The 22,682-nt window shown below is 42.0% G+C and overlaps 2 long non-coding RNA genes across 3 annotated transcripts in view; one reads left to right on the top strand and one right to left on the bottom strand.

Annotated features, from left to right (window-relative positions):
* LOC132024697 (uncharacterized) overlaps positions 1-5,016 on the top strand; it is a 56,482-nt gene extending 51,466 nt beyond the window's left edge. The window contains exon 4 of the long non-coding RNA XR_009406285.1: positions 2,398-5,016. This is a non-coding gene — a long non-coding RNA (uncharacterized LOC132024697). The remainder of the gene's footprint in view (positions 1-2,397) is intronic.
* A 12,521-nt stretch (positions 5,017-17,537) lies between these two features.
* Positions 17,538-22,682, bottom strand: part of LOC132024696 (uncharacterized) — a 39,257-nt gene continuing 34,112 nt past the window's right edge. Inside the window, exons 2-4 of one of the 2 annotated variants that reach the window (XR_009406284.1) lie at positions 22,466-22,543; positions 21,732-21,882; positions 17,538-17,817 (exon numbers count right to left, since the gene is read on the bottom strand). This is a non-coding gene — a long non-coding RNA (uncharacterized LOC132024696). Of the gene's footprint in view, positions 17,818-21,016; positions 21,379-21,731; positions 21,883-22,465; positions 22,544-22,682 lie in introns of those variants that run through there. The other variant, XR_009406283.1, reaches the window with a different exon arrangement.

Genomic DNA, 22,682 nt, shown 5'->3' with positions numbered 1-22,682 from the left:
TTATTGAGTGCCTCCTATGTGTCAAGAACTGTTCTGGAAACTCTGATAAAACAGTGAACAAGACAGATAAAGGCCTTCTTCTCCTGAATTATGGCAGACCTGATAGAGAATAAATATTGACAAAAACTAAAAAATAAGGAAACAAATTAAAGCATTCCAATAGTGCTTTAAATGCTCGGGAGAAAACAAAACAGGAAAATAGTTAAAACCTATTTGGTGTGGGAGACATTGATGGCTTCTGTGAGGAAGTGACATTTGACCTTAGAACTAAATAGGGAGAAGGAGGTAGTCAGATGAAAATGAGGGAAGACTCTTTTAGGAAGTAGCAATGCCAAGTGCAAAGAACCTGAGACATCCTGGCCCTTTTGAGGAACAGAGAGAAAGCCAGTGTGTGGGCCACAGTGGAGGAGGGGGAGATTAGTTGGAAAGAAAGGCAGGGAATAGGCCATATGGGGCTCTATAGGTCATGAAAAGGAGTTTGACTAATATTCTAAGTCTAATCAGAAGTTACTGGGTGTCCTAAGCTGGGGAATACCCAGATTTAACCAAAGAGTAAAACCATCTCTTCCTGAGTAACTTGGCTAAAAAGGATGCTGTGGCTATGGATACACATGGAGATTAAGCAAAACATGGAAGAAGGGCCTCAATGAAACTTGACCTCACTTAAACACGAGAGGACAAAATGGTGGCTGGGAGTGTTAAAAGGATTAAGGACCATGACTTTTAATAATGAATGAAGAGAAGTATTTTATCTGTTATATATTCAGAAGGAATTCCCATTCAAAATAACTGAAAAAAGGTTAAGTGTCAGCCTTCACCCCAGGTCATGATCTTTGGGTCCTGGATCAAGACCCGCATCAGGCTTCCTGCTCAGCAGGGAGTCTGCTTCTCTCTTTTTCTCCTTTTGCTCCTTCCCACTACTCATTCTGTCTCTCTCTCAAAATCTGTTTTTTTTTTTTTTTTTTTTTTTTTTGACAGAGATCACAAGTAGGCAGAGAGGCATACAGAGAGAGAGGAAGAGAAGTAGGCTTCCCGCTGAGAAGAGAGCCAGATGCGGGGCTCAATCCCAGGATCCTGGGATCATGACCTGAGCCAAAGGCAGAGGCTTTAACCCACTGAGCCACCCAGGGGCCCCTCTCTCTCAAAATCTTAAAAAACAAAAACAAAAACCCAGATAACTGAAAAAGGTCTTGGGTATGTACAATAATAAACCTTTTAAGACACATATAGGAAATTCACACATCTAGAGCTTGATTTTTACAAAACTCAGACTTCATTATTTATAATATGCTATGAAATTTTGTTTATAATTTAATCTACTTGAGTCCAAAAAACACAAGAAATGTAAGGAATATGAATAACATTTCAAATAACCCTGTAAGTGGTTTCAAAGTCATGTATGAGCACAGTGTTTTTTGGATATGACAACCCCTCCACTCCAGGACACTGTAATGACGGGGAGGGGGGGAACTCAACCTGGAATGAAAACAGCACAATCCTGTTTCCAAGGGAAGTGCAGTGAGACAGGAAAACAAAAACAAAAATCACCAACTCATCTGGAAGCTCACGAAAGACAGAGAAGAGTTTGCACCTATCTCTGGCTGATTTGCCTTGGCCTGTGAATCATTTAACAGGAAAAAAACACAGGACTGACTCAGCCTGAGCAGGCTCTCATCCCTGCTGAGGTCCTCTTTTGGTGCGGGCCCCGGCCACGCCCCTCAGACCTTGCTTCCCTCCTCTTTTCTCACTGTAGAGAAACAGGAAGTCATGTTGATTAGTAAGACTGACTGGGATCACACCCAAGGCAATGGCAAATCTTGACTTCTTCTGGGCTTGGGAAGAGGTGGAAGGATCAAGGACAAGCTTCCGGTGAGAGTGAGAGGCAAGACCAGCACTCTGGAAAATCAGCCCACAACCATTGTTGACGCAGGCCCCTAGAATGACCTAGAGCGTGTTTGCCTGCCCGAGATCTCATGAATTTCCACTAACCCTATGGTGAAGCTTTATCCCTTATAAGAGTGAGACAAGTGAAGCCTCAACAGGAAAAGGAGCTTGCCCAAGACTACAGGGTGAGCCACGCTGGGATCTCGACCTTCTGACCCCTAGTGAGGGCTGTGCCATTTGTCACGTGTCCTTGGCAGATAGTTCTAACACAGGGAGCCATTGCCCAGGGTGTGGTGTCCTAGGTGCCTTTTTACAAGCCTTTATGCCCCTATGTCTTTCAGTTGTATCTTGTGGCCACATACATAGCTCCTGTAATGGGATCTTCCCTTGTGGAACATAAATTGAGCTGCATTAAACTTGAAAATAGAGAGAATGAGAAAAGAATGAGAACGAGAGAGAGAGAGAGAGACTCATATGTTTCTCACTCCACCCTACTTCACTCTCTTCCCACAGGGAGAAACTACCCAAAGAAGACTATTGCTGTGAGGGGCATAATGAGCTGAATGGGTACTACCCAGTCTGAAAAATCTCAGCGATGTCAATAAGCCACTTGAGACAACAAGGCACCTGTTGTTCTGTCTTCATTCCTTATCGGTCCTTGGCTCCGAGAAGAGGAACTTTCTGGAAAGAGAAGGACCTTTGTGAAATCAAAAGGAGGGGAAGATTTATGAATTCTAGGCTCTGAAACAAACCAGTAACAAACTGTTCCACGGACGGACAGCTTTCTTTTTACCTTTCCTTTCTAACAGCTATTCCTCTCATTGTCAGAGACTTCCAGTATAAGTCACTGTGAGAATCAAATGTAATCCCTTAAGTACACCTACCACCAGGTAGCTCCACCCATGCCAGAAATTCTCAGTGTAATTCCAACTCAAGTGTTGTGTGTGATCAACCCAGCAGGTAAACCAAGTGACCCTACAGAGGAAATTCATGTGCTCTCCGTAGCTAGGGTTTGCTTAGCACATGGAGATCGTGTTCATTTTCATCACACCAATTGATTAGTACAGGATTGTTTAAATGGATTGAGAAATCTCATGAAAACTATTAAACTAAACAGTTCCTGTTTATGGGCATGCACCTGAGTATCTTACCACTCTCCAGAGGCAATCAGAAACTTGCTTTGAGAAAGCATGGACGTTGGAGTCTGGGTGCTGGGGTGTGCATCCTCATGCTACCATTGTTTTGTTCTCTGACAATGGGAAAGTCACGTAACATTTTTGTGCCTCAGCTTCCTCATTAAATGTGGGTATAACACTTGTGCCTACCTCTCGGGATTATCTGTGAGGCCCCAATACAATAATAGTTAGTGTACCCTGCCTGACATCTAGTCACTGTCTACTGAAATGGCAATGAAGATAACGTAGATGGGTCTTAACATATAATTGCAATTTCACTTATTTAAGCCAAGTATTCTAGATCAGTGGAGTTTGCCAAAGGCAGTGAAATCCTTGGCGTCTCCAGACCGTGACTTCATTGCTCTCTCATTTTCGTGCTGCTTCCTTTAAACAGGAAAGCAAGTCTGTTGACTGACTGGAGACTTTTCTAGCAACGGATTTTATGCTAACTTCACCTTCATGTGCCCTCAGGGCTAGCCGCCGTCAAATCAGGGAGCAAAGAAGTGTGTTGGTGACAAATGAGGAAGAACAAGAACAAAATAAGTGGCCTGAGCTCACTCAATGACAATATTTATTGTATGGAACAATGATCATGCTTCAGACGTGTTTGTTCTCTGTTATTCTGTAAATATGGTAGAAATGTTGTTGCTCAACAGCTGTCTTGATCACTTAACGTGATAGACTTCTGAGGCAGAGTCATCTCTGGGTGCCCTCAAAATACAGTGACATTTTTGCTTTGAAGCTTTCGGGAGAGGGGCCAGATTGGATCACTCATGAGTGGAAAATAGCGCCACCTATAGGCTAGTTATGTATGATAAAATACCTCATGCTCTTGGCACCATTTAGGGAGCAGAACTTTTCAATGGGCTCAAGATTTAGTGGAGAAGTTAAAATGACAACCAACAGGGGCACCTGGATGGCTCAGTGGGTTGAGCCTCTGGCCTTCGGCTCAGGTCATGATATCAGGGTCCTGGGATTGATCCCTGCATCAGGCTCTCTGCTCAGCAGAGAGCCTGCTTTCCCCTCTCTCTCTACCTGTCCCTCTGCCTACTTGTAATCTCTGTCAAATAAAAAAAAAAAAAAAAAAAAAAAAAAACTTAAAAAAAAATTGGCAATCCTAGTAGACTGCAAATCTCCACGAGGCAGCATGGAACTTTAGCATGAGCTTGAACTTTGGGTTTGGTCAGACTTCCATCCTGGTTTTAAAGTCAGTAGCTGTGTGACCTTGGCACGCCTATTGAACTCCTCTGAGGGAATTCTCAGAAATATGGGTAATAAAACCTTCCACCTAGGTTGTTGTGAGTACTCCATGGGATTGACATTCTGATGGTCTATAAGGTACGTAATATGGTATCAATGATCAACAGCGTAGTGTGATATGGTGTAGTTGCTCCACAGAGACGATTGCCTTGTTTTATTCTTTGCCTGTCTCTTTCTTTCCAGTCTCTTGGTGTCATTTGGGAGTCTAGATTTATGGGCCTGAATTATTTTGCAGATAGCAAGTCAGATACTGGCGGAGGGATAAGGTCTGTGAGGACTTTGGATCTTTCTGCTAAATGGAGGCCCAGGGCCAGAGTCAGCATTTATGTTCTGCGGCACATTGCTGGGCTGTGCCGGCAAGTCGGAGATGCCGAGAGCAGGGGATACCAGTGAGTGCTCCCCAGGGACCCACTGTGTATGGATGTGCTTTGAAAAGTGTCAAGGGCTCAAGGATTGTGTCATCATCACTACCACTGTTGTCAGCGTTTATCCGTTTTCCTTTTCATCTCACAGATTAGGAAACTGAGACATGGAAAGACGGCAGTGATTTTCCCGAGCACATACATCTTTATCTTCTTCCTCCTCACAGCAGCCAACATCGTGCTTGCCTCGTGCCAACTACTGAGCTTGGCACTTTGTAGGTATTCCTGGGAATCATATAATCCTTGGAACAACCTTACAAAGTGGTTTCTATTATCCTTGTCTTACAGAGGAAGACACAGACGCTCAGAGAGGACATGCAGCTGTTAAGTGACTGCGATTTGAACTCTACCGGTCTGACTTCAAAAGCTAAGACAGCTTTTGACAATGTTACAGAGACTGAAACAATGCACAGAAAATGTATTGGTTATATAAAAAGAGGAAATAGCTGCTAATGTCAACCATAATAATTGAAAGATAGCTTTGAGATACTCTCCCATGGGGTGGACGACAGTGGAGGTGAAGAGTGGGTAGGTGGCTTGCCTATGATGAGGGAATTAGATTCATCAGTGTTGCTCTAGAGGACAGCAGGAGGGCCAATATATGCACGCAGAGGGAGGCAAATGTGAAACCAAAATGGAGAGGAACCTTCTAGTGTCAGACACAATGCCAGCATTTCAGCAACCACAACAGAAAGGCATATGCTTACGATTATGTGGCTCTTGGTCCCTGCAAAGATCTACAGGCAAAGGCGGCATTACTGGTAATGTAAAGGGAAACAAAGCAGACTGCACAACAAGAAAGATTAGACTATGTTCCCACTTCATAAAACTTATATATATGATGTAGGCATACAAAATACAGTGAACAGGGGCACCTGGTGCCTCAGTGGGTTAAGCCTCTGCCTGTGGCTCAGGTCATGATCCCAGGGTCCTGGGGTAAAGCCCAACTTTGGGCTCTCTCCTCAGCAGGAGCCTGCTTCCCCCCCTCCCCTTTCTCTGCCTGCCTCTCTGCCTACTTGTGATCCTTCTCTTTCTCTGTCAAATAAATAAATAAAATCTTGGGGAAAAAAAAAACAAAACACACTGAACAAACTCATAAATACTTGGCTTATGTAGTCATTTAAAATTTTTTTAAGGAACATATGTTAAATAATTTAAGACAACCTACAGTAATCTTTTTTTTTTTTTAATTTGGAAAACTTAGAAAGATTAATTACATTTTCTGAGGTCACCACTAAAAGCCAAGATTTGAATCCATCTCTGTCTGACTGGAAGTGTATCTTTATTTCAGAAAACCACAATCCCACTTCTTAGGGGATTAAGAAGGGAACAGGTAAACAAAATGTGGAAGTAGTAGGCATAGAATACTAAGCTGTAGGAGATAAGGAGCTTCTAAAGTAGCAAACAACAGATTTGGGGAGCAGGCCTGGAAAGTGACAAAGGGCACAGTTAAGTCGGTTGGAGCTAAATGGTGACAGAGCCGGGTTGTTGAAGACGGATGACCACACCTTGGCAAGTAGCAGATGTGGAATCAAGATAGAGTTGCTGCTTCTCTCTTTAAAAGCCCTCTGTAACTGATAAAAATGCCCCCAAGCCAATATTATGCTTATTTCTATTTTTAAAGCTATTTTGATTTTTTAAGTCACTTCTTATCCTTCTTAATATTTATTCTTTTGGGATAAAATTTCCTTTTTTATTTTCCCATGTAAGCTAGAAGTCATACTTGTTTTTGGGAATAGATTCTGTGGTCCTGGCTACGTGAGTGCAGCGTGGAGTCTAGCCACGTTTAGGGCCAGCAGTGGTCTTAGCTGAGTTAGAACCTGATAACATTATTTATACAAGTGTAGCCTGCCTCCAAGATAGAGGGAGGTGTTTTATGACCACAGGCTTTATGAGTTGTAGCTATAAAATAATCAATCTTTTAAAGCAAACAGAGGACAATGTCTATATCCAAATGTGAATTGTCCTTCAGAGCTGTGACCCTTGGAAATTTTTCACACATACTGGCATAAAACATATTTAAATGTTTCAGTGGAAACATCTTTCTGGCCCAGTTTCTCTCTCTCTCTCACACACACACACTTTATTTTTAACAGAAAATGCTTTAGCTGGCTTGATGACCAATTTTATTCCCTAGAGGGACTGGCTGTGAATACCTATTGACGATCCGAAAAATCAGATCCATCATTGAAAGAACAGAGTGTTATCACTGAAGAGCTTAAAAAAAAATGGGGTCCTGACTCTGAAGACCATACCCAGGGAAGCATGGCAAGGTGTTTGGAATATGGGCCGGGAGGAATGACTAAATGCTTTGCTCACCATGAGCTAGGAGCTGGAGAGAGGTGGATACATGGCTCTTGGACTGAGCTCAGAGATACTATGCAAGAGAAGAAGAGGAACCCGGGAGATTTCTCCAAGTTCTGATGGTTATAGCATCCTCAACTACGGGGAGACAGGCTGGGCTAAGACAGGAAGGACCCCTTCAGGATGTGGATTATGGCTGGTACTTCCACTGTTCTTTTTCTTTATTCTTCCTTATTCTCTTTACTATCATTTCACTTAGGTTAAATGTTGCTTAATAAGGCTAATTCTCAACGCTGTATCATTCCTAAAGAATGTTGACTTGATTTCCAAAGAGTGTTCCACAGGTTATTCATGTTTCATGATTTTCCGGTCTGATCGGAAGTCACTGCCCATCTTGGAGTTTCAAGGGAGACATGGTACACAAGCTGCATGGAACAGAGCAAACTTTAGGTAGCTCTGGGCTTCGCAGTCTAGTTTCTGGATCACAGAAGCGCAGATACCCACTTTCCATGTGTATCCTATGAAGGGTGGAACTGAATTGAGAAGCAGATGATCTTTCTCTTTCATCTCTAATAAATAATGGTACTTAGAGCAATGTGTGTTTACTGGGAACAAATTCCACCACTGGGTGTGGTGGACTGTGCGGCTTCTGCTTGTTGTCCATAGCATTTCCTCTCTTGTCTCGGACGTTCCTGTCTCCTCAGGCTGGGGCAGTTGCAGGTCCCGAGACATGTCTGGGTTCTCCCCCTCCAAGAATGAGGAGGCGGTGGCTGTAGCCGAGCTGTCTTTCTGGCCAGGATTCCACAATACGGAAAGTCTATCTTTACCACAGAGTAAACTGGGGCAAACAATCTCATCAGCTAAATGATTTCCTTGTTGATATGAGGTGAGGAAAAGATGAATAGCTTTGGAGAAAGGAACTCTGAGGCTAGAAAGAGAAAAGAAAAAAGGAGTCAGGCACTGAGAAGGACGTATGAGCTGAAGAAATGTTGAGGTAGACCAGTTGCTTTTTCAGTTTGGCACAGAGACACAGTGAAATAATCTTTTGTCCTAAATTAGGAAAGCCCTGGGAGCACCAACCATTATAGTGAGCCGCTACAGAAAGATAGCTAACGTATGTAAGTGCCCTAAATCTCATCTTGTGGTGTGAGGCCCGAAAATTCTAGGGGCCAGAGTCAATACCTATTGTGTACACATAAAAGGTGGTGTTCTCAAATAGGATTAGGGTGTCTCGGCACCGTTTGTTATAGGTATTTCTCTGTAAATGTGGTGGTGTATTACACCGGCCATCTTTTTTTTTTTTTTTAAACAAAACTGCCAGCCATCTTTGAGAAAAACTCAGCCTAAACAATGGAAAAATATATATATTCATCTGCATATTGAATTCACATAGAGCAAAGCTAACACACAACATGGAGTGGTTTTGATACCAGAAGTGGCTTGTCCCCTAGTCCAAACCATTAGGATGATGATAAATATGGTCTGGGGAATGCTTGGTCTTCTGGGTTGTTCTGTCTGTGGGGTTGTTTATTCCTGTCCCCTGGGTTTTGAGTCACCTGCTGATTTGTGTCAGTATGAGTGCTGGGGTCACATCCTGCACTGTCCAGGGTTTTACAGGTCACTTTCTTGAGTCAAAGCTGATTTTCCACTGAAGAGGATTCTGTCTCCGGCACTTGTTTAAGACGTAACATCTCAAATGTAGATGCTTCAGCTGTGTTCACATGCGTTGTGCAGGCTCGCTCTTAGCTTTGAATTCTTCAGATATGGGATACGCTGGAGGTGTGAGGCCTGTGTTTTTCAAGGGGGATTTGCAAATCGTCTTGACCAACGTACGCGCACAAGTTGCCTATGACTGGGGCTATGGTGGCAAAGGCTTTAGAGACATGTGACTTTTTATTTCTATTTATTTTTAATTTTATTTCACTTAAGTGCCAGTGTATTATTTACTGTATTAATATTTATATTATATATATAAAACTTATGATATATATATAATTATTTACTGTATTACTGTATTAAATCAAGTGTATTATTAGTTTCCGAGATAGAGGTCAGGATTCATCAGTTGCATGTAACACCCAGTGCTCATCACATCGTGTGCATCCTTAACGCCTGTCACCCAGTTACCCCAGCCCCCTATCTCCTTCCTCCTCCCTTCCTGCAGCCCTCAGTTGGTTTCCTATAGTTAAGAGTTTCTTCTTGTTAGTCTCCCTCCCTCTCTGATTTCGTCTTATTTCATTTTCCCTCCCTTCCCCTATGATCCTCTGTTTTACTTCTTAAAGTCCACATATGAATGAGATCATATGATAATTGTCTTTCTCTGATTGACTTATTTCACTCAGCACAATACCCCCTAGTTCTGCAAATCATCTTGACCAAAATACGTGCACAAGTTGCCTGTGTCTGGGGCTGTGGTGGCAAGGACTTTAGAGATGTCCATAGGTTTTTTTTTTTTTTTTTTTTAAGACTTTATTTATTTATTTATTTGACACAGAGAAAGAGCACATGTGTGCACAAGCAAGGGGAAGCAGCAGAAGATTCCCCACTAAGAAGGAGCCCAATAAGGGAGCCCAATGAGGGACTTGAACCCAGGACCCTGGGATCCTGACCTGAGCCAAAGGCAGATGCTTAATTGACTGAGCCACCTAGGCATCCCTGAGACATCTGTGACTTTTGATGGAAGGAAACAGTTTCCTACTGAGAGTGATTTAATCCTTAAATCTGTCTGGTCTGTCCATGAGTCCCATGTTGCCTTTGTGATTGCTCAGCTCTGCTGACTGCTGTCCTCTTGCTCTTCTGTCAAGATTTTGCTGCTTTTTGAAACCCTATAAGTGTGTCATCTCTGTGTCTCTGTCTCTGTCTTACACATACACATATAACAATGAGCAACTCGTAAATATGAAATGCAAAATTTTTGAATTTTAACTCAGAAAAATTAATGTTATTGGTAAGGAGCTGGTATCCTATTTCTAAAGTAGAAATTCAGGAAGAAAATAGATTATTTTTTTAAATAATTTTAAAAATTTATTTTCAGCTTAACAGTATTCATTGTTTTTGCACCACACCCAGTGCTCCATGCAATCCGTGCCCTCTCCAATACCCACCACCTGGTTCCCCCAACCTCCCACCCCCGACCCCTTCAAAACCCTCAGATTGTTTTTCAGAGTCCATAGTCTCTCATGGTTCACCTCCCCTTCCAATTTCCCTCAACTCCCTTCTCCTCTCCATCTCCCCATGTCCTCCATGTTATTTGTTATGCTCCACAAATAAGTGAAACCATATGATAATTGACTCTCTCTGCTTGACTTATTTCACTCAGCATAATCTAGGAAGAAAATAGATTCTTAAGCACTTAAGAATGCCAGGGACATTTTTCCAGCATTTTCTCATGTAACTTCTGACAACTTTTAAAGAAGGATATGCCTTATCCCAGCAATGAAGCTACTGAGGCTCTTCGACATGAAGTAGCTTGCCAAGGCCGCAGTAAGCACAGGGCCAGGCCAGGGGCCCGCTGCCTCTGACACTTGACGTCCCACAATGTCAGTTGTTCTCTGTCCTGGGTTTTAGCTGATTTGCACCTGTTTATTGCATTAAAGTCCTAATCCTGCTTTCATCATCGTAAGAACAATAATAATCACACAACACAACTATTATTTGCAGTGGCCTCTGGCGAAGGTGGTTTGATCCAGAGTCAAAACCTCATATTTGTATAGTGCTTTTACTTTGTCAAAGTCTAATAAGGGTGGTTTTCATAGCTGAGGACAACCAAACCAATGTCTCTCTATTTAGGATAGTGACACAGCAAATTATTAATTTCATATATTTGAGTCAGTTTCTAGGCTTCTCATTCTCTGTGTCTTAGGAAGTTGGGAGCTTAAAAATGCTTTTGAAAGATTTTCTCTCCAAGGGAAGAGATGGTTAAGTGTCCCTTTTAAAGGCAAAATCTCTTGGTGAGAAAGTGGAGATGAGAATTCATGTTGCTAACTGAAAGTTTATTGTCCTTTCTAATAATGCCACACAACCTGGTGTCCAATCTGTCTAAAGACATGGGATCCTTGTCTGTCAATAGCCCTGCTATTAATGATGTGCAGTGACTGGCTAGGCCAAGATTTTACTGGTGTTTTGGAGAACTAAAAAGATTTCAGAGTTATATCTTAGAAAGCCTTTGGAGTTTCTTCCACTTGTTTTATGATTAGCAACTGAAACTATCACAAGATGAACGGACAGGGGCCTGGGTGGCTCAGTCAGTTAAGGGTCTGCCTTTGGATCAGGATATGATCTCAGGGTTCTGGGATCGAGCCCCAGTTTGGGCTCCCCACTGGGTGGGAAGTCTGCTTCTCCTTCTCCCTCTGCCCCTCTCCACCATTCATGCTTTCTCTAGCTCTCTCTCTCTCTCTCTCAAATAAATAAATATATAAAAATCTTTAAATAAAAGGAAATGAACATGCATTGGGAATCTATTATTTGCCAGACGTATGAGTCGGCACTTTTCCTATAATAACCTTGTGAGGTTGATATGAACTCCACTTTACAAGGGATGAAAGGTCAGAGAAATTAGTAACTTCCCCCAGGCTGAACCCTAAGAGGGTTTAAATCTACTCTGTCCAATGCCAAAGTCTTTACCCTTTTTATTTCCTTACCTCCATGTGGTTTGAAAAATCAAATACATAGCATTTCTGTGTGGGCCACCTCAACAAGAAAACTGGGCACTCACTAAAGTAACTCACACTAAAAATAAACACCCATCTTCCTCCCACAAGCTTCCCAAGGTTGCAAAGAGGAACACTGGAGGTCTGCTGAGCAGAGGAATGAGGCCTACAGTAATCCGACATCAGAGAATATTGTTCAGACCCATTTGTTTTTTCTTTTCTGAGTTTGTCTCTCTGATGTCATAGAAATTTTTGACTTTTTTTATGATGGAAAATTTCAAGCATACACCAAAGTAGAGAAAACAGTATGTGGAGAAACTGGGTGTCTACACCTGGCCTCAATAATTTCTGCCTTAATTGTATGCTATATATCACACTGACATAAACTATGGTGTGTCTGTATTTGGTGGTGATTAGGTAATGACCATAGGCTTTTTCACCTTTCAGGCCCTTGTTCTTACCCCAGTACGGGATGGATATTTGTCCCTCCAATACACAGTCTTAATGGATAACCAGTAGTGATGGCTTAAAAAAACACAATGAGAGACAACAATAGATCAGCTATCAAACTAAGGTACAGTAGGGATATATATATTTCACTTTGAAAATGAAGCAAGGCCAGGAGAAGAGTGTGAGGACTATGAGAATTAGGAATGTGGGACCAAAAGGCCATTTGGAGCCATTCTATTCCCGTGGGTGCACGTGTGTTGATTCCTTTCAGTGTTGGGAAGGGCACCAAAAGGGCACAACCATCAGGAGAAAATCACTGGATTACCCGAGAGACACAATTATCTCCTTTGTTACGTGGTGTGTTTGCCTTCGGTATCATAGCTTGTCTGCCTTCAGAGAAATGGAGAGCCAAGGAAAGAAATGTGTTATGCTGTCATTTTTCAGTTATCTGCATAAATGCTTGGGAACAGGGGCATGGATAGAAGATGACAAAAAGTACTTGTATTTGACTTTGGAATGTACTGCAATACTTACCTACATTTGTCTATGAGGTGTGTCCATCCTGGAAATTCCCTTTAAAAACCATAGAAAGGCATTCTGTGATGGCCAGTCTCTGCTGGAGCTGTTTTCTTGTTCCACCAATCTGCAGCCCCGTACCTCCCCCACTCCCCTCTTGGTCCTTCCCTAGTTTGACCCAAATGGCAGGGTTTCAGAAGGCTCTGGTTCTTATATTCAAATGCACATTGAAAATATTGACAAGATTAGAATTAGGCAGATGAGATTCTCAGAGTGGAGCTGGGATTTTCCAAAACAATCCAGTTAACAGACTTGAAGGTGTTTGTCCAGTCTGTTCTCAGATATAATTACTGACAATTACTGAAGACTTTGGACATCACAGAGCTTCTGGCCCATTCTTCTTGTCAACAGGGGTTCCAGCTCTATCAGCAACTTCCTCCCAGCACCAGTTTTCACATGATAACACGTCTGTTTCACCCACTGGGTTCTGTCTGTTGACCCCTCCCACCCTAGTACTGGGAAGGTTTTTTTTTTTTTTTTTTTTTCCCTGATATTGTCCTCACAACAAATTGTTGGAAGAGAAGATAAGGTTTTCTCTAACAGCAACAACTGCATAGGTGTCTCTGTTTATGCATCTCATGCAAGGAGGGGAAAAAACTTGTTCTAATCTGCCTATGGATTCAGAATCCCCAAACAAATAAGTAATTAACTTCACTGTGTAGACAGGGCATACTTTCATTCGAGGACTCAAGCTATGAAAAGAGCAAAGCACAGGGCTTGGGGTCACAGAGATTTTCCCATCCCAAATCACCTGGGGCTGTTTTTATTTCACTGCTTCTGTTTCTTTGCTGCATGAGTGCGTGTGATTTGCTGGGTGATTTGACCTGATTTCAAACGTGCAGTTGTCATACCTACAGGGTGTTACAAAGTCATATAAAATACTTTCCTCTTTCATTGAAGAGAATTACCTCTGTGTGGGTGAAATAACAACTATGACAAGAATAATAAAAACCCATATTTATTATGTGTTTACTGTTTACCAGCACTGTATTGAGTGCTTTACTTCCATTATCTCCTTCTAGCCTCAATATCCCTATTAGGTAAATTCCATTATAATCCTCACTTTACAGAAAGGGGCACTGTGACTTAATGGCATTACTGACCCACCTCACAGCAGTTTAAGAGCAGAGCTGGGGTTTGAGCACAGGGAGAATAACTCCAAAACACAAGCTCGCTCTCTCTCTCTCTCTCTCTCTCTCACACACACACACACACACACTCAACCAGCCACTGAACATGGACCCAAGGCAAAATAGCCTTGAGCAGAGGGACCATGCGTGAGAGTGAAGCTGTAGGGGTAAAGGTGGAGATAGGCATGAATGAGGCTGGTTGGGGTTGGTCAGAATGGGCTCAGGGGACAAGATCAGTTTGAAGGAGGCAAAGGAGATGGAAAAATAGTGGTAGAGATGGGGGTGGGGGTCAGTGGATAAGGTAAGTAAAGGTAGTGGAGGAGATTATTGTCCAAAAAAGAAGTTGGGGACAGTGGGAACATCTCCAAGCTACATGTCACTTTAGGAAAAAATGGTGGTCTATTGCTTTGCTTTTTAACAACAATGTGCTTAACATACAGACTAACAAGAAGCTACACAACCTACGGTTTTTAGAGGCATCCACCTCCCTGATGGGTTAAAATTGGGAGTCTTACTTCTCTACCTGCTGTTTTGATGTGAATTTTCTTCTCACTGTACTTTTCTTCTAAACACCTGAGATTTATTGGAGGAAGTGAAGCCCATGAATGCTTTTGAATTTGATGACTCTCATTTATTGCCCTATCTCACTATAAATAATTACTTCTTCCAATCCTATTTGAAACACATTAGGAATCTAATGTATAAAAGATAGTAACCATGAGGGATGCCTGAGTGGCTCCAGTTGGCTAAGTGTCCGACTCTTGATTCTGGCTCAGGTCATGATCAATCTCAGGTCCTGAGATCAATCATCTATCTGGCTCTGCATCTATCTGGCTCTGTGCTCAGCTCAGAGTCTGGTTTGGATTCTCTCTCTCACTCCCCTTGCCCCTCCCTCTACTTATAGTCTCTCTCTCTCCATCAATCAATAAAATCTTTTAAAGAAGATAGTAACCTTGAAAGTATGAAGGTGTCCTCTATAGGGACTCCTATGAGATTTTATGATTTAACATATACTTGACATAGTTGATCAAAGGGTTTATCTGCCATGATTTTACTGGAGTAGATAACTTACCTTTTTTTTTTTTTAAAGATTTTATTTATTTATTTATTTGACAGACAGAGATCACAAGGAGGCAGAGAGGCAGGCAGAGAGAGGAGGAAGCAGGCTTTTCGCTGAGCAGGAACCCTGATGCGGGGCTCGATCCCAGGACCCTGGGATCATGACGTGAGCCGAAGACAGAGGCTTAACCCACTGAGCCACCCAGGCACCCCTAACTTATCTTTTTTAAGGTATATTTTACTTTGGTGCTGAAGTATTTAGGATAACATAACTAACACAATGCTAATAGGAAAGAATAATATTTGCACACAAGCAATGTAGTATATAATTATATTTAGGGTTAGATCATATTCTGAAATATATTCTATAATATAAACACTAACACATTTAAAACTCACTTTACCAAACTCTTTAATAATACCTGTTTACCTTTAGAATCTTGGTCCGTTTCACTCAGGACACATTATTATTCTTTTAATTGTTGACCCTTCTGACCATACAAATTTTTTTTTTCCTGATCATACAGATTCTTTTCATATTTCATTGTAGTCATGTAAAATATTTTTGCTCAAAGGAAAAATGCTATGAATTTACAATGACTTCAGAATTTAACAATCTGTTTCCTATTTTGTTGATTAAGACTGAGGAACATTCAATGTGAATAAAGAATATGCTATGTTGAAAACAAAATTAAGGATCCTGATGCTCTCTGCCAGATAGCACAAAAACTAAAAACACCACAGGAATTTTTCAACATTATTAACCTCTTGACAATGTGTGGGTCGTATAAAGGACAAATGAATGTTGTGGAGGGACTGAGAATGCCAATTTTAACAGACTGTCCAATCCCTGTAGATAAATATTTGTGTTCCTGGGGATTATTTGATTTTTATCAAAGCAAATTGAATTGGAAACATGGCATGTATTAAGTCATTGGTGCTTATTGTCTAATTCTTTTTCCCATAGAAGTTTCTATGCGCTGAAAGAATACTAAGTCATCAGCTAGACATACCACGTAATGATTCTTATCATATCCAGACAAAATAAAAGCCTTTTAAGAAGCTACTTCACAAGACAACTGCATAGCTTTCCTCACAGGAACTTGTTAAACAAATAATGATTATTAAAGCTTTTGGGTCAATCGCTTACACCAGTTTAACGAGAATAATTCCAAGACGTCTAGCCCATTCCACATTCCGTGTGACTAACTATGGTATCCAGAGCTTGGACAATATCCAGGCAACTCACTGAAGCTTTTCTCAAATGCTTTCCGGACACTGGATTTTAAAGAAAGTGATAGATTAGGTTTGCGGAGGGAAGTCTTCAAGGCATCCCCACTATCAAGGCTATAAATGGTTTCATCCATATCTGAAAGGTGTCTAAAAGTTCCCAAACTTGAAAATGTGGCAGGGGTAACCCCTGTCTGTATTGGAGTCAGCAAATGCATCGATCCTAATTGTTAATGTGGTGATTCGTTGTATTTAGTGAAACGGTGTACTAGCAGTTTTGCATAAGCCTCCAATAGAGGTTGCTGGGAGTGGGAATGATTAGCTTTTAAAAAGTGGTGTTCGTAAAGTGGTGTTCATAGGAACCACACCTTTATGTTTGTTGTCATGGTCTGACTGGGGTGGAAATAAAAAGAAGGAAGATTCAGAGTGGAAAGATGGGCGTGAGAGAGAGAGAGGACAGGAACCGAGTCAGACAAGGAGGGCTTTTGGAGGTTTGGGGTCCGTTCTGTGGCTATTAACTAAGCCAGGTAGGAGCAGAAAGTATCATTCCCAGCCCACAAAACCTCGAGTGCAGGAAGAGGTAGGGAGAAGCCCAGCTGATCTCCTCAGGCCCTGTCTCTTGTAAACAGGGTCTGGAATCCAGAATTTTGGAACTAAATCCAAAAGCCAAGATTAGGGACTTCAGAATAAGGTATCAGTAACCAAGCAAACAGAATCAGAGACCTGGGACACCGGCACTAACGGGCCGCTAAAGCAAGTGGCCTTACCTTTCCTGCTTAGAGCCTAAACTTGTGAAGACTTGGTGGAGAAGGCCTGAGCCCAAAGTTTTATTTTTTCTCATTTAATTTCCATTTATGAGGCCCCTATTAAGTGCCAGGTACAGAGGCTATTATTGAACTAGGTGGACACATTTCCTCATTTTCTAAAGGAGACATACAGTCAGCCAGAATTAATGAAATGAACAAATAATTCTAAAAGGAAATAAATGACACGAGAAATCTGAGAATCTGAAGAAGCTGTTCTGGAGAAGAAGGGTACAGACGACCTCTCCCAAGAAGTGCTAATTGAGAATGAGAGTGACGTTTCAGAGGAAGCTGACATTTGAGAAGCTGGAGGAAGAACCTTGTGAAATGGCCTGGAGGTAAAAAGGGCATGGGAATGCTCAAAGAACAAAAGGACGTGGTTTTTCACAAAATAGGGAGCCAAGGAGAGAATGGAGTGAAATGGGGGATAGAGAAGTTGATGAGAGCTAGACAGTTCAGTCATAGTTCAGTTAGAGGGGAAAAGCATTTGGCTAGGACGAGGAATGGGCCAAGTGGTCTAAGCACTGATTTGAAGGAACTCACTGGCATTTTTTTTTTTTTTTTTTTTTTTTGCTGTAAACCGGAAAACAGATTTTGAAGGATGGAAAATTCTGTCCATGCGTCATGAAGAGCCCATTTAGGAAGTTTCCTAAAACAGAGATAAACCAGGAAGCAGATCCCTGCTGCCGGACCTTGGTGTGCAACTTCGTTTCTGTAGAGCCCAGGGTTGAAAATTAACTTCAGGGCCAAACACCGCAGTCCAGAGAGTGGTGGTGTAGCCGGAGGCTTTTTTCTTCAGATGACAGAACTGATGGGGCAGGATGGTGAGTCACCCCATGTGGGCTGCTGCGAAGCAGAGCCTGGTGGGGGTTCTCCTGGGAGGCACAAGAAGAGTAACGTGGAAGAAACACAGAAAACATCGTCCTTCTGGTCATTTCCTTCCTTCAAGTCAGCTAAGACATAGGTTCCCTGAGGAGATCTTTCAATTGGTTAACAATATACTATGCTCTTCCTTTGAATTTTCATAGGAAATACAAAAATTTGCTGATGATAATAGCCAAAGATTAGTAGCATTTTTGGCTATTATCATAAATATCATAAATCTGGGTTAGATTGTGTCTCCCCAAAAGATCTGTTGGGATCCTAATCTTCAGTGCCTCAGAATGTGATCTTTTTCAGAAATAGGGTTGTTGCTGATGTCATTAGTTAAATTAAGGTGAGGTTCAACTGGAGTAGGGTGGGTTCTTAATCCAACATGACAACAAGTCCTTATGTGAAGAGGGAATTTGGACATAGAGGGGGATGCGGGGGGGAGATGGCCATGTGAAGACAGAGGCACACAAGGAGAATGCCAGGTGAAGGTGGAGACAGAGATTGGGGTGGTGTATGTATGAGCCAAGGAATGCCAAGAATGACTGGCCCTCACTGGAAGCAAGGACAGAAGCATGGAACAGATTCCTCTCAGAGCCCTCAGAAGGAAACAACCCAGCTGATACCTTGACCTCAGATGGAGGATGGTGGAACAATAAATTTCTTCTGTTCTAAGTCACCCAGTATTTGTATCGCAGCTGTATAACACTAATACTGTCCCTTCCTGTTCCTCTGTCTCATTCTCTCCCACCGTTTCCCCTCACGCTCTATTATCCATTAAGACCCGGGTCCCTAGGTGGCTCAGTGGGTTAAGCCTCTGCCTTCGGCTCAGGTCATGATCTCAGGGTCCTGGGATTGGGCTCCACATCGGGCTCTCTGATGAGCAGGGAACCTGTTTCCCCCTCTTTCTCTGCCTGCCTCTCTGCCTACTTGTGATCTCTGTCTGTTGAATAAATAAATAAAATCTTAAAAAAAAAAAAAAAAGACCAAGTCATTTTTCCTACCACGTGTCCTCTTTCTGCCCAGAATATCTTCCTTCCCTTGTTCGTCTGCCAGGCACTGATTTTATAATAATTTATAAATTCTAATTTTTGATTATCATATAGTTCACACATACACTGAAAGTAACATAACAGACTCCATTTTTTCAATATCCAGATTTATCAGATGACAGCTTTGGTTTTTGCCCTATTTGTTTCAAATCTTTCCTCTTTACTCTAAAAAGGAAATGTTCCTGATAAAGCAAACGCCTCCTCTCTTCCTACACACTTCCACTTCCCTCTTCTCCACAACGGCTGTTCTTCCTTAATTTTAAAGTAGCTTGAAGAACATCACGAACATGACTCAGGCCAACTTTATAACTCTATCTACTGTTCCCACAATATTCTATACACAACTTATGTGAAGCAACGATTGTATTATATTTTGATTGTCGTCTTTTTTTCTAGAGGAAGAAGAAAATGGACTTGTTATTTCCAATCATTATCTGGTGCCAACACAATGTCAGGCTCTTGCTTAAACAATTTTAATTGCATAATGTCTACATCAGAACATATGGCCCTCAGAAGAGCCCTGTGTTTATCAGGACTAGAATTGTCATTCCCCTCCCCTCCCCCTCCCCCAGAAACTGAAACTATGCGTTTTGCTTGTCTAACGTTATAGGCAATATTATTTGTCCACAATTCTCCCTTCCCTCCTCTTCCTCGCTGTGGAATACTGTGTGACTGTTGTCTATTTCCCTGCTCTCTGAGCTTGGGCTTGGCCATATGCTTTGCTTTGGTCAATGGAAAGTAGGCAGAAGTGACAGTGTGTCAGTTCCAAGCTGAGGCTTGAAGAGGTATGTGTGTTTCCTCTCTCCCCTTCATGCCTCTGCCATTCACAATGAAAACATGCTCCAAGTAGAAGATTGTCCCAGAATGCGGAGATGTGGGGAGCCAGCCTGACTCCAACCTGAAGGCTGGTTGTAACCAAGCCTAGCAGAGCTTCAGCAAACATGCAGACTTGTGATGTGGGCAAAAGTTAGTGCTTTCCCAGGTAAGTTACTAAGATTTGGGGTGGGTGTTCCCATCATGGTGGGAACCTAATTATTATATCTCACAGTTGATAGAGCCAGACTAGAACACACACTGTCTGATTAGTAATCCGGGGTCTTTCTACAATTATTCTGTGATTCATCTATGCATTCAACAAATGTTTATCACGTATTTATTATAGAAAACAGCACACACAACAAAAACTAAAAACAAAAGGACTGTGGTCTCTGCCCTCACAAAGAGCATGTTTCTAGTAAGGCAACTAGAGGTTTCAACCAGAATAGGATGATTACTTATAATAGCACAAAATTCCTTCTGAGAGAGAATAATGGATGGTGTGCAAGACAGGAGAGGATGACTTTATGGTGGCTAAGTTGGGGCTCTTCGAGGTGCTGGCGAAGCTGAGAAAGTGTATCTTTCCCTTCCTTGAATGGTCTCAGATAATGGCCTTATTTTCTGTTCTTTGCATGGTGTCAGCCAACTGCGTGCCTGTCCTCCAGGCTAACTAGTTGTCCTTGGTTTGTGTCCTGTGTTCAAAGACTCATTGGGTTGTTTTTTAAGTTCTTAGAGAAAGACCAAGGCTCCATTTTCCCTTTTCCAGAGGGAGCAATTACATACCCTCATTAGAACAAGCTGGAGTCCTGGCCTGTGAATGCAATCTGATTTCTCTCAGGTGAGAGGTATTCTGTAGATGGAAAGTCAAAGGAAAAATGTGACTTTAGCAATGCTGTAGGGACTGTGGTCAGCACTGAGCTTATAAAGGCCTTTGTTTTCCATGTTTTGGTTGGCCCCGGGAAGAGCCGGGAGCAGCCTGCACACCCATCTGTATCCATGTTCGTGGGACTAAAAAGTGCTGACACAGGATTCCAGATTAGGGCCTGTGGCTTGCCAGGGTAAACTTGTGTAATGCACTGTACATCCCTCCTAACAACACTGGTTCTTTTGTCACTTAAACAGAGGCTATTAAGAACACGAGTCATTAAGAAGAGCTTGAGGAGTGCAGGCAACATTTTCCAATATTGTGCCTGTAGGCGATCCTCCTAAAGCTTCAGAAGCTCTGAAAGAAGTGAAACATTTCACGAATAACTAACGATAGATTCAAAACCATAATCTGAGTTGACTGGAAGCAAGCAATATTGCAAAAGATGGCTTCTGAATGTCCAAATATGGAGACTTGAATGAAGATTAACTCAAGTTTTGTTGTTGTTGTTGTTTTTTGAATGGATATTCAAAAAACTGTCACCAAGAAGAACATTTCCAAATCTTAAATTGACCTGGGAATCTCTGGCTTTCTGATGAAAGTACGAATTCAGAGACTGGCTTTTGGGTTCCTTTTTCGTACTCTGAGTACATGAAAATGCAATGGTAGGAATAAGGAGCGGGGAAAGTTCTTATTCTACCATCCAGGGAAAAATCTGGTTAATGTTTCCGGGTAGTTTCTGCTAACATTTTTCTCTACAAGTACTTCTTCCAGTGTTGAGCTCATACAGCACATGTGGTCCTGTTCATGTATTTTCTTTCACTTTTCTGATTCTGTAGAAGAGATCAGGGATCAGCAGACTACAGGTCAGGTGTGGTGCCCTGTCTGAGTGGAGCACAGCCCTGCTCTCTCACCCATGGGCTTGTTGATGGCTACTGAGGTCCCACAAGGGGCGGAATGGCATTGTCTTTACAGAGCCCATGGAGCCCACAAAGCCTAAAATATTTGCTTTCAGGCCTTTACAGAAACAGCTTGCCAGCCCTGAGGGTAGATTATTAAAGTCGCATGTGAACAACAATGTAAGGCTCTTGTGAACACATACTAAAGGGGTATGCACCACTGACGTGTTCACCAGCATTTGTCTGACGAGACTAGCTTTTCCACCTAAACGTGAGTTCCTACTGACCTTTCTGACTCCAATCCATCACCACTTGGATCATGTCAGCCCCCTCTTGCTTATTGGAATGTTTCCACACCACCAGTGGGACAATGGGCTCCCACCATCCGCCAAGTCCAGGGTCCATGTACAGCAGTATCAGGATTGCGAATCCTTGTTCCTGTGGAAAAACATTTGATCTGGAGTCAAGGACTTATGTGCTGTACTTTTTACTGTGAGTCAGAGACTCCACTCATTTCCAAAGTCACTAGGTCTGTCTGCTGACTTTTAACTCTTCCTTTTCTACATTTCTACCCAGGTTTGCTTCTTTTTCCTGGTTATCAGTTATGATGTTGACATAGTGATAAAGGGAACAGGCAGCAGACGGGAGAGTTCTCAAATTCCTTGAGGTCATAAAATATATATGGAGGTGCATATATGTATGATGAAGGCTTCATCAAGCAGAAGAGCTAATATTAGATTGCAGGTAGCAAATGGTATGAAAAATGTCTATGTGTAATTAATCCCACCAGGATCTGTCAAGGAGTAAGGTTGGGTCAAAATTGTGGGCTTTATAATAAAATATTTCTCTTCCTTTAAGTTTGATGTTCTCACCAAAGTAAGGGCAGCTTCTGTACCATTGGTTTTCTGCCATGACTATTGCTTATATTAAATATTATAAAGATATGTGTGGGATTTAGTCTCAAAAGCAAATAATGCGAATGTCAGAACACAAATATTCCAGACGTCTCATGCTGAGTTACCTTATAAAATGGTCCACAGAAGTCCAATCAACAAGCAGTTTGGTTATCAGCGAGGTATCTGGCTTTCTTCCCGTAGTCCTCACATTCAAAATATTAATAGAAAAAAGGGAGCACATGTGATTTCACGAAAGCACATTTCAAAACCATCCCTCAAACTTCCTCCTTTCCTTTATGCTCTCATTATTCATTAGCTCTCTTCTTGCTTCTGTTTACTTTC

This window comes from Mustela nigripes, chromosome 9 (genome assembly GCF_022355385.1).
Source record: "Mustela nigripes isolate SB6536 chromosome 9, MUSNIG.SB6536, whole genome shotgun sequence".
Classification (NCBI taxonomy): Eukaryota; Metazoa; Chordata; class Mammalia; order Carnivora; family Mustelidae; genus Mustela; species Mustela nigripes.
The sequence above is the reverse complement of the archived record's forward strand: the minus strand, read 5'-3'. Positions and strand labels throughout refer to the sequence as shown.